General features: G+C 42.7%; 1 protein-coding gene across 10 annotated transcripts in view; it reads right to left on the minus strand.

The window, feature by feature from the left end:
- The window catches only part of LOC137347765 (astrotactin-2-like), a 1,864,757-nt gene that overhangs the window by 794,216 nt on the left and 1,058,006 nt on the right, over positions 1 to 12,535 (minus strand). The gene's annotated exons all lie outside the window — the stretch shown is intronic.

The following is a 12,535-nucleotide window of genomic DNA, read 5'->3' on the forward strand; positions in this document are numbered from 1 at the left end:
TTTCGCCCCATATCCTTTGATCCCTTTAAACCCAAGAGCTATATCTGACTCCTTCTTGAAAACATACAATGTTTTGGCCTCAACTGCTTTCTGTGGTAGCGAAGTGATTGGTACTTCTTGTTCCCATTTTTGATTGTACATTTCCTAGCTGCTCAGTTATGATTTGTTGATATTTCATGAACATGTAATTAAAACCAATCAGGTGCAACCATGACAAAGAAACTGCCTGTGAGGCAAAAATGAAGTTCAGAGAATAGATATTTGTTCAACCAACTTCAGACATCATATTTATTTTATATAAAGATATCTCCTACATAAATTGCAATTTATGTATGTACATATATCAAGAAAATAAAGACGACCTTGAGTTAAACTTGATACACTTGTTCCTTAATTCAGCCATTATCACAAGACAGCAGGATCATGAATTTACCTATGAATTCAATTTGTATTTCATGATTAGTTGACAGGTGTCTAAGATGGAACATTCATTTTATGCAATCATTAAGAATTGGTGACAATTGGTCATCAAGCTCAAAGTTCACACATTCAAATTTAAGCAGTGTGCACCACCCAGGCTTCAGTGGTGTTAACTTTCAGGCAAGCCTTCAAGGACTAGACCTCCTCTTACCCTTGCCACACAATAAAGTGGCTGAAATCCTTCCTTACTCCAAAAGAAAAGATAACCAATTAAAAACTTTTTAAAAAAGTTTACCTTCTGTTGGTTTTACTCAGCATTACGGGACATTGAGGGTGAAATTTGTCCTGGGAAGGCAGCGTAAATTGGGTGGTGGTGGATCAGCTGCCCATTTTATGCACCGCCCACTTTTTGTTCCATTGACTTCAATGGAAATGAAAATTGTGTGATGCATTAAACCAGCGACCGATTCTATAAAGCCCATTATACACAACTGCCCAAGGTGAATTTCTACCCAAGCATGTCTCTCTTCCCCCAGACCTTCACTGGATAATTTGAAATTGGCAGTCTATTTCTCTCTGCAGTTCAATTTTTATTTTTGGGTCAGTGGATTTTGACAGTATCATATGGGTTTATTCACTGAGCTCAAGATAACTTGACATATCTTCAAATTGCTCATCCTCACAATATATTAATGTGTCCCAATTTAAATGTAACATTCAGGAATTTTCCCTGTTAGAGCTGTCAGAAAAATAAATTCAAACCATTTAATTCATGAATTTACTCATCATTGTTTTCAACACTCACTTTCCAGTAGTTACTCATGCGCATCATGACAATAGGACTCATGTGCTCGCTTGTACAACATCCAACTTGTTTAACTTAAATAGCTTATAGCTGTCGAGACCTTTTATCAATTTGTCTAACACTGCGTTCTCTTTGCCACACAAATCTATTAAATCGAATGCTTGCATAACATGCAACAAAAGTCAATTTATTGCCTCAAAATTAAGTTGTCAAGATCTCTTTATTTTGGCATTTCATTTCGACTGACGTGAGAGACATCAGAACCAAGATAATTCAAAAGAACTGCATCTTTAACAACACAATGTTAAACCCACAGGTACCATGAATAACATGGGAGTGAATCTCATCTCGTGGTCCATTAAGCCCAATTCCTACAATGTTGGAGCACTGACTCTCACAAAGGAGACAAATTCAAATATCCAATTGTCACAGTGTGTCTTCCCCATTTTTCTTTTGGAGGGAGAAAGAGAAGAATTCTTCTCCTGTCAGCCAATTATTTTGGTGGTGGGATGGGTGGATGGCCTGGTTGGATAGTTGACTAGTAGTTGGAAACCTGATGATCTTCCCACCTTAAGCACCAAATCCTCCTGGAGTAGAAAATTTCTGCCATTGGCAATGACAGCACATATCACTGGTGCATTACCTCTTCTATGTTGAGGTTTAGCTCCAGGGCTAATCTCTCAGGCCAGCTGTGCAGGCCTGTGAGGCAGCTTCTATCTGAGTGGTCTTTATGGATCTTCACCTGACATTAAGGGTGAACCCGTGGTCAAGAAAGGATAGTTCAGGGTACTTTATAAATGGTGAAAAACTAAATGCAGTGGAGGTCCAAAGAGACTTATGGGTCCAAGTATGTAAATCATTTAAATGTAAAAGCATAATACTGCGGATATTGGAAATGTGAAATAAAAACAGAAAATGGTCAGGCAGCATTTGCGGAGAGAAAAACAAGATTTAACGTTTCAGGTCTGTGTGACCTTTCATCAGAACAGGCAAAAGTTAGAGATGTAATAAAGTTTGAGCAAATGAAAGGGGGAAAGGGGGAGGAAGAACAAAAGGGAAGGTCTGTGACAGGGTGGAGGGCAGGAGAGATTAAATGACAAAAGGTTTCATGGTACAAAGCCAAATCACGTAGTAATGGGACAAGTGAAGAAACAAAAGACGTACCTGGAAGAGATGTAAATGATAGAATAGCAGCTATCCGAACACAAAATAAAGGGATTAAGAATCCCCCTTCCCACTTTTCACTTGCTCAAGATCTATTGACGTTTGCAAGTTCTGATGAATAATTAACATGTCACAGACAGGTACAAAAATAATCAAAAAGGTTAATGGAATGTAAGGAGTTTGAAGTCATGCTGCAGTTATTCAAAGCCCTGGTTAGACCACACTTGGAGTTCTGAACACCACACCTGAGGAAGGATATATTGGCCTTGTGGGGAGCACAACATAGACTTAGTAGAATGATATGTGGACTCCAAGGGTTAAATTATGGGGAGATATTACACAAAATAGGGTTATATTCCCTGGGATTTAGAAGATTAGGGGGTCATTTGATGAAACTTTTCAAGATGTTAAGGGGAACTGACAGGGTAGACACAGAGAAACTATTTGGCTCGTTGGGGAATCTAGGATTGGAGAACATGGCCTAAAAATTAGAGCCAGGCCTTTCAGAAGTGAATCAGAGTTAACGTTTCAGGTCAGTGACCCTTCTTCAGAACTGACCTGAAACGTTAACTCTGCTTCTCTCTCCACAGATGCTGCCAGACCTGCTGAGTATTTCCAGCATTTCTTGCTTTTATTTCAGATTTCCAGCATCCGCAGTATTTTGCTTTTATTTCAGGAGTGAAGTTGGGAAACACTTCAACACACTAAGAATAGTAGAAGTTTGGAACACTCCACTACATACAGCAATTGATGCTAAGTAATTGTGAATGTTAAATCTGAGGTTGATAGATTTCTGTTAACGAAAGGGATTAAGGGATATGGGAGAAAGGCAGGTAAATGGAGTTAGGTCATAGGTCAGGCCATGATCTCATTGAATGGCTGAACAGGCTTGAGGGGCGAAATGGCCTTCTCCTGTTCCTATGTTCCTATAAGAATATGCTTCATGGAGCATTTTCAAACCTTGCACATGGGTACTGTTCTGTTGTTGCTGGAGGTATCTCTAGGATGCATCACCTTGCTTTCTAAATTGAAGTGTTTCATAAAAGATTCATCAAGTAAAGGGGGTTGGAAGTGGGGAAGAGGAAGCAACCTGGAATCACAGAATTATAGAATAATACTGTGTACAGAAAAGGTTTGTTCGGCCGATGGTGCATATGCCAGCACTCTAAAAGAGTAACAAATTAGTCCTACTCCCCTATTCTTTCCCCAAAGTCCTGTGAGAAGGGGATGTCAATTTAGGTCCATCACACTGTAAGCCAGACTGACCATGTTAATGGCACAATGGCATGCAATTGAAGTACAAATGCAAACAGATGTAGACTGGTGAGAGATTTTACAACTGAACCTTTATGTGATTTCACACATGCAGCTGCTTCTCAATTAGAACTTAATTTTGAAGGTTGCTGACATTTTCTAAACAAATTAAATTGGCAAAGGCAGTCTGGAAGATAAGTTTGTAGAATGCTTTTGTGACAGTTTCCTGGAACCAGACATTGAGGAACCAACGAAAGATAAAGCTATTTTAGGTCTAGTATTGTGTAATGAGACAGATTTAATTCATAATCTCATGGTAAAAGGTCCTCTGTGGAAAAGTGTTCATAATATAATTTAATTCCATATTGAGTTTAAAGAACAAAGAACAAAGAACAGTACAGCACAGGAACAGGCTATTCGGCCCTCCAAACCTGCGCCAATCTTGATGCCTGCCTAAACTAAAACCTTCTGCAGTTCCGGGGTCCGTATCCCTCTATTCCCATCCTATTCATGTATTTGTCAAGATGCCTCTTAAACGTCTTTATGGTACCTGCTTCCACCACCTCCCCCGGCAACAAGTTCCAGGCACTCACCACCCTCTGTGTAAAGAACTTGCCTCGCACATACATCCCCTCTAAACTTTGCTGCTCTCACTATGTCCCCTAGTAACTGACTCTTCCACCCTGGGAAAAAGCTTCTGACTATCCACTCTGTCCATGCCGCTTATAACTTTGTAAACCTCCATCATGTCGCCCCTCCACCTCCGTCGTTCCAGTGAAAACAATCCAAGTTTATCCAACCTCTCCTCATAGCTAATGCCCTCCAGACCAGGCAACATCCTGGTAAACCTCTTCTGTACCCTCTCCAAAGCCTCCACGTCCTTCTGGTAGTGTGGCGACCAGAATTGTACACAATATTCTAAGTGTGGCCTAACTAAAGTTCTGTAGAGCTGCAGCATGACTTGCCAATTTTTATACTCTATGCCCCGACCGATGAAGGCAAGCATGCCGTATGCCTTCTTGACTACCTTATCCATCTGCGTTGCCACCTTCAGTGGCCTGTGGACCTGTACGCCCAGATCTTTCTGCCTGTCAATACTCCCAAGGGTTCTGCCATTTACTGTATACTTCCCACCTGCATTAGACCTTCCAAAATGCATTACCTCACATTTGTCCGGATTAAACTCCATCTGCCATTTCTCCGCCCAAGTCTCCAACCGATCTATATCCTGCTGTATCCTCTGACAATCCTCATCACTGTCCGCAACTCCACCAACCTTTGTGTCGTCCGCAAACTTACTAATCAGACCAGCTACATTTTCCTCCAAATCATTTATAGTCATTTAAGAGAGACATACTGGTCTGGATTTTGTTGAGCTCCCGGCATCGGGCTCTGTGGCGGGGGGGTGGGGTGCTGTTTCACTGCAGAACTGCCACTAACAGTTTTTTTTCCACAGGAGTCATAAGACCGTCGTAAACACTTGCTGCTGCTTGGATACTAATTGTCCCATACTCTTCAAACACCAAATGTCAACATTCAATGCACAGAAGGTTTCTTTTTCTCCTCAGTCTTAAAGGCACACAGATCTTTTAGATTTTAAAAAATGAAACTCTTATGACAATAGTCACAGAACCATTTTTAAAAAATATTCATTCATGGGATGTTGAGCATCGCTGGCAAGGCCAGCATTTGTTGCTCAACGCTAACTACCCTTGAAAAGCTGGTGGTGAGCTGCTTTCTTGAACTGCTACAATCCAAGTCGTATAGGAACACCCACAATGCTTTAAGGAAGGGAATTGTAGGTTTTTCACCCAGCAATAGTAAAGGAATGCTGATATAATTTCAAGTCAGGATGATGTGTGGCTTGGAGAGGGCCTTGCAGGTGATGGTGTTCCCATGCGTCTGCTACCCTTGTCCTTCTAGGTGGTAGAGGTTGCGGGTTTGGAAAGTGCTGTTGAAGAGGCTTGGCATGTTTCTTCAGTACATCTTATAGATGGTACACACTGCTGCTAAAATGAGTGGTGGTGGAAGGAGTGAATGTTTAGGGTGGTGGACGGGGTGCCGGTCAAGTGGGCTGCTTTGACCTGGATGATGTTGAGCTTCGTGAGTGTTGTTGGAGCTGCACCCAATCAGGCAAGTGGAGAGTATTCCATCACACTCTTGACTTGAGCCTTGTAGATGGTGGAAGGCTTTGAGGATTCAAGAGGTGAGTTACTTGCTGCAGAATTCCCAGCCTCCAATCTGCTAATGCAGCCACAGTATTTATATGGCTGGTCTAGTTCAGTTACTGGTCAAAGGTAACCCCCAGGATGTTGGTGGTGGGAGATTCAGCAATGGCAATGCCTGGTACATGTGTGGCATGAACATTACTTGCCACTTATCAGCCCAAGCCTGAATGTTGTCCATGTTTTGCTGCATACAGGCACAGTTGGCTTCAGTATCTGAGGAGTTGCAAAAGGTACTGAATACATTCTTGCATCAGCTGACATCCCCACTTCTGCAGAAAAGGTCATTGATAAAGCAGCTGAAAATGGTTGGACCTAGGACACGGCCCTAAGGAACTCCTGCAGTGATGTCCTCGGGCTGAAATGATTGGCCTCCAAAACTAATAGCGTTTTATAAATGCATAAAAGCAAAAGCAAAATACTGCGGATGCTGGAAATCTGAAATAAAAACAGAAAGTGCAGGAAAAACTCAGCAAGTCTGGCAGCATCTGTGGAGAGAGAAGCAGAATTAACGTTTCAGGTCAGTGACCCTTCTTCAGAACTTTTTCTCCACTTCTTCCTTGAGCAGAGGCCCAACCAGACCCATCTACCGCCACCCTCCTCCGCCTGGCTGAACTTATTCTCACATTGAATAACTTCTCCTTCAACTCCACTCACTTCCTTCAAGTAAAATGCTATGGGTACCCGCAAGGGCCCTAGTTATGCCTGTCTTTTTGTGGGATATGTCGAACATTCCTTGTTCCAGTCCTACTCAGGCTCCCTTCCCCAACTCTTTTTCCGGTACATTGATGACTGTATCGGTGTCGTTTCCTGCTCCTGCCCCGAACTGAAAAACTTTACCAACTTTGCTTCCAATTTCCACCCTTCTCTCATCTTTACATGGTCCATCTCCGACACTTCCCTTCTCTTCCTTGACTTCTCTGTCTCCATCTCTAGGGATAGGCTGTCTACTAATATTCATTAGAAGCCCACCGACTCCCACAGCTACCTCGACTACACTTTTCTACACCCTGCCTCCTGTAAGGACTCCATTCCATTCTCTCAGTTTCTCCATCTCCGACGCATCTGCTCTGATGATGCTACCTTCCATGGCAGTGCTATTATGATATGTCTTCCTTTTTCCTCAACTGAGGATTCCCCCCCGCACTGTGGTTGACAGGGCCCTCAACCGTGTCCGGCCCATTTCCTGCACCTCTACCCTCATCCCTTCCACTCCCTCACAGAACCGCGACAGGGTTCCCCTTGTCCTCACTTTCCACACCACCAGCCTCCATATCCAAAGGATCATCCCCTGCCATGTCCGCCACCTCCAGCGTGATGCCACCTCAAAAGGCATCTTCCCCTCCCTTACCCTGTCTGCATTCTGAAGGGATCATTCCCTCCGCGACACCTTGGTCCACTCCTCCATTACCCCCACCATATCATCCCCTTCCCATGGCACCTTCCCCTGCAATCGCAGGAGGTGCAATACCTGCCCAGTTACCTCCTCTCTCCTCACTATCCAAGGCCCCAAACACTCCTTTCAGATGAAGCAACGATTTACTTGTACTTCTTTCAATTTAGTATACTGTATTCTCTGCTCACAATGTGGTCTTCTCTGCATTGCGGAGGCCAAACGCAGACTGGGTGACCGTTTTGCGGAACACCTCCGCTCAGTCCCAAAGCATGACCCTGAGCTTCCGGTTGCTTGCCATTTCAACACCTCCCCCCCCCCCCCACACCCCCCTGCTCTCATGCTCACATCTCTATCCTGGGCTTGCTGCAGTGTTCCAGTCAACATCAACACAAGCTCGAGGAACAGCATCTCATTTACCGATTAGGCACACGACAGCCTGCCGGACTGAACATTGAGTTCAATCATTTCAGAGCATGACAGCCCCCCATTTTACTTTTATCTTTAGTTATTTTAGTTTTAGTTATTAGTTCTTTTTTCTTTTTTTTGTGTTTATGTTATTTTAATTTGTTCAGTTTGTTTCTACTGTGCCTATCCACTGTTTTTTTCTTCTTTTTTTCATGTTTGTGCTGTGGCTGTTCAGTTTTCAGTCCATTAACACCCTATCTGTACTAATGCTTTGTCATTCAGCACACCATTAACATATTGTTTGCCTTTGCTCCATGACCTTCTGGTCAGCTATTCTGTGACCTTGTCCTATCAACACCTTCTCTTTTGTTATCTCTTGCCCCACCCCCGCTTTACTTGCTTAAAATCTTTTACATTTCTTATATCTGCCAGCTCTGAAGAAGGGTCACTGACCTGAAATGTTAACTCTGCTTCTCTCTCCACAGATGCTGCCAGACTTGCTGAGTTTTTCCAGCACTTTCTGTTTTTATTTTATATAAATGCAACTTGTTATTGTAATCAGACAAAAAATGACACTGAGCCCCTCAGGACAGGTAACCAAACATTTAATCAAATAGGTGGGTTTTAAGATTTGTCTTAAATGAGCAGAAGGAGGTGGAGAGGTTTGGGGTGTGAATTCCCAAGCTTAGGTCCTAGCTGCTGAAAGCAGAGCTGACAATCTACTGTGAAAGGCCTTCATCTATACCACAGAGTCCTGCCAGAGGCAAATGTAAATGTTTTCAGCAGTGCAGGAGACCATTTCTCTTCATGACAGACTGAGCTCTCAACCCACTTCCATAAGTCAGCAGGTCAGACCTTGCATTTATTGGCTGGAGAGACTTTCTACTGAGACATTGAGTGTGGGGGGTGGTGGGGAAAGGTGCTTAAGGCTTGACCATATGTCATAATGGTGATTCTTAAAAAATCTATGTTGGAGCCTATGCTCTTAAATTTGCCCAGCAACGCAGATGGGGCACCTCTGATAGTGTCCAAGCCTCAAATGCTCCTGGGTCTTGATAGCTGCCAAAGCCTTCACACAGCAGAAACCCACTTTTTATTGGTCACCTGGCAGCACCAATAGGGACTGGCAACATGCCAGAAAAGAGAAACAGGGAGCTGAATTTTTAGGCCCTGATAATGCCGATCACTGAGGCGAGCAGGCATGGAATTTTGCGCCACCGGCCCGCATGCCATTTTGCCAGTGCCATCATTTTCCCAGAGACGGGATTGGGGGGCAGCAGGGCTGCCCACTCGCAAGTGGTGGGTAGCCGCTTAACAATAGTTGAAAGCCAATTAAGCTGTATTGTCGGAGGCCGACGGAAATTTTCTCATTGACCTCCAATCCCCCCCAAGGCATCAGGGACTAGGCCAGTTGCCTGGAGTTGGCCTCCTGACGGTAGACACGGCGGGTGGGGGGTGGAGGGGTGCAGTGGGGTCAGGACAGCTCTCCAGGTAGGCTTTGACGGCCTCCCCATCTGCCCAGCCTCAACTGCAGCAAAAGAGCAGCCTGTGGAAGGGCTTCCCCTCCACGTGGTGGCCAGACTGCTGAGGGGACTTTAACATTTAATTTACATCCTTTACTTAGCTGGAAATAAAGCCTGGCTCGGGTATAAAATTAAAACCTGATCCGGGCCCGACCCGACAACAGCCAACCCAAACCCGACCGGGGCCCGAGTCCTTTAATTGTTTTAAATACCCGGCCCGACCCGACCTGAAAATAACAAACATATTATTGAAACAGAAAAAAATCTTGGATTAAAATGAAAACAATACGAAACAAAACAATACAGTCCAGCTCGACCTGACCCGAGCCCGAATGCTGAACGCAGAATACAGACCCGACCCGAACCCTATCCACATGCAAATACTGCAATCACAGACAGGTATTTCCAATAGAACAGAATACAGCAACAGGCTCATTTGCTAATCACTTGCTTGGAATTGCAGTATCTAATCCAGTAATTTCACAGGCACTGGCCCCGTTTATCTTGCTCAGGTTGATTTATATTCATGAGGTGATAACTTATCATTTGACTCTCTGCTTCAAATGGCAATAAAGTATTTCAATTGTGACTACTACTGATTTCAAATACATGACTAATAATTTGCTGAATATATTCTCCGCACATTCTGCTATTTCTGAGTTACATCAACACATCCATTTATTTCCCCACAAATTCTCCCTTGGGAAAGCTTTCTGGCTGACACTTTGACTGTTTACTTCTCAGTGTGAATACTAAGAATCAGTCATACTGCATTCTGGAGCCAACAGACTGATGCTGCGGCTCAGTCTGAATTTCCATATATGTCACAATCAGCTCCTACTAGATGAATGCGATTGCCTTTTAACAAGGTGTGGTCTGGGAAAATATGGGCCTAGAAATTGGTTTGCTCCACCCGGGGGAGGGCCAGGGATGGGCAGGAGTCCAATTGGGTGGGAGGGGGATGATGGGGAGCAAAAAGGTGAGAGGGATCGGGAGAAGGATGGGGGCAAGCAGCAGCTAGCAACAATCTTCAAAGCAACAGGCCTGCTCCTCCCAACTTCACTTTCAGGTGAGTTTATTTTACAAAACATCCTACCTCCAATGGGCCCTTTAAGAACCGTTGGTTAGATCATGAAAAGAGCATGTTTACTGAATGCAGCCATCCTGCAGCAATACAAAACAAATTTGGTAAAGGGTGCATCAAACAAGCTTATGCAAACTGTTTCAGGCACAGGCGTGGGCATGGACACCTTTTTTGATGGCTACACCAACTTCCAATACAGAAATTATACCTTTGCACCGCCTGTCATATTGTTTATACCTCTAAACAGGTGCAGTAACATCATATTTCTAGGCCATGGAGTTTAACTTTCAAATTCCCAAAGAATAGCAGTAAATTTCCCATGTGTTCAACATGGAGTTGTGCACTGAAGCCCAAACTTGGTTTCTCCCATACCCAATCTTTTAATTATTAAACATAAAATTGCATTAATTACCATCATTTAAAAGAAAAATATATATATTCACGAAAGCATGTTCCCAAACCCTGATTATAAAAGCACCAACAGTTTCATCACTTCAACATTTGTGTTTGCCCCTTTCGGCTTTCATGTATTTATGTTTATTATTTCCTATAACACAAGTGAAGGAATGTTGCATAAACCTACTGTTTATTGTACAAAACTCATTTAACTATGTGTTTTCACATGTCAGGGTCATTCTTGAGTGTTTGGAAGTTATTGGTTAAATTTTGCTCTCTTTCTAGGTTGGTACGCATGGTTCTATGTTGTAAAGCATAGAAAGAAGGCTAAAGGCACTCGCAACATGGAGCTAAGTGTCTCCACGTACCTGTGTAAAAATTATTCTAACTTGTTAATGGACACCTAACTTGCTACAGACTGTGATGAGCACAAATGCTTTCCTATTTTAATGGAAACAATTGAAAAAAGGATTTTGCTCACTATGCAGTATTCCCATTATCAAGTTATCACTGCACTCCATTAGGTCACAGCTGAGGGCTACTGACTGAGTTTGTTCGTCATTATGTTGCAAAGCAAATTTTCATACATTAATAAAAATGGAAATACAGTTTCTACAAAACTATGTGGAACCTCTCCATTAATGGTGTTTGATATCTCTGCAAGGATTTCAAACAGAAGATGTCTTTGCTACATTAGCTCTAAAAGTACTTGAACAAACAACAGGTTGTGATTTCATTTGCAGTCTGAATGAGAAATACTAATAGTAGCTCTGGTTAAAAAATAATCAGATACTTTCAGTAACAGATCTTTAAAAGCAGTGTTTACTGAGATGCAGTCAGATCTACCTGCTCATTAACAGACCCTTCCTTCCTTTGTGATGTGAAAAACAAATGTTGAATGTTGACAAAGTCATACCTGCACTATAATCATGTATTTCACAAACTACTTGCCATTAATTATCAAAAAAGCACCTTTTGCTAGCACAAGTAGGAAGATAGAAAAGGGAAAGATTTTAAACCTGAAAAATAAAGTTGAACTCAGCAGAAGAAAAAATATTAGTCAGGAATAGCACCAAATTAAAGTTAAAATAAGACACAGAATAATAGGGTAAAAAGGAATGATGGAGTAAACACAAGGAAAATATTTGTAATATAAATTATATTTTAGTGTTTATTGGAGTAGCTCAAGGTTAATATTACAATAGTAAAGCTGGCTGATGTTTGAGTGTTATGGTCTTTGTTTCCTCCATCCATACCCAGAGTTAGGGGCTGTGCATCATGCAGAGAGTGGGAAATAAAATAAGAAAATGTAACTGATAGTTCCCTAATGCGTCAATGGGTTAATGCACTGATTGGTGAGGTACTGGGCCACGCAGAGCAGCATGGTCCCAGACTCGGTCGCCAGGTTGTGCTGAGGTAGCTGAGGTCAGGCAGGACAACAGCGAGCTGCTATAAATGGCTTCTGTACCCCAAGGAGAGACAAGAATCAACCAGGTTCCCATTGGACCCTCTGCTGGAACCAAATGCTGGCCTTACCAGCAATGCTCACATCCCATAAAAGAATTTTAAAAAGATTCAGAGAGTCTGTTGGGAATCTGGTTGATTCTTGCGTAAATCCCACGTGATGATAAGATTGAGCCAGCATAGGATTAAATTCAGTTCTAAAGACCCCCAGGACAAGGAGCTGTCCAGTTCTCACTTTCTAAACTGATACATGATGAATCTGCCATTGTTATATATTGTGGTAGCTGAAAAGGAAATCTCACTGCTATCCACCAAGGGCACAACGGAATTCCACAATTTTCCTTTGAACTGGATAGATATATCAGACAAATTAGATCTTGTTCTCTTACATTTGGATGG

The sequence above is a fragment of the Heterodontus francisci genome, chromosome 32 (assembly GCF_036365525.1).
Source record: "Heterodontus francisci isolate sHetFra1 chromosome 32, sHetFra1.hap1, whole genome shotgun sequence".
Lineage (NCBI taxonomy): Eukaryota > Metazoa > Chordata > Chondrichthyes > Heterodontiformes > Heterodontidae > Heterodontus > Heterodontus francisci.